The following is a 367-nucleotide window of genomic DNA, read 5'->3' on the forward strand; positions in this document are numbered from 1 at the left end:
TTATTGCACGTATTGGATATATAATACATATATATAATATATATGTGCATATATACGTATGTGTATATACGTATATGTAATTATAAAATATATTATATATATTTATTATGTGTGTGTGTGTGTGTATGCTAAAATTTGGCAAACTTTGCCAAGGTCTCTGTCGTCCCTGAGCATGAACACGAGCCCAGGTGGGCGGCTGGGCAGCAGCCCGGCTCTCCCAGGGGCTGGGGAGGGACGGCCGCCCCTTCCCGCCCGACTCCGGGCCGCGGGAGGAGGGATGGGGACGGCGAGGCGGCCCCCGGAGGGACGGGGGCTCCTGCCGGGGGCGCTGACGGCCGGCCGCGGGGACGGGCGGAGCGGTGCGCGG

This window comes from Rhea americana, unplaced genomic scaffold (assembly GCF_003343005.1).
Source record: "Rhea americana isolate MKP2758 unplaced genomic scaffold, rheAme1 scaffold_0, whole genome shotgun sequence".
Lineage (NCBI taxonomy): Eukaryota > Metazoa > Chordata > Aves > Rheiformes > Rheidae > Rhea > Rhea americana.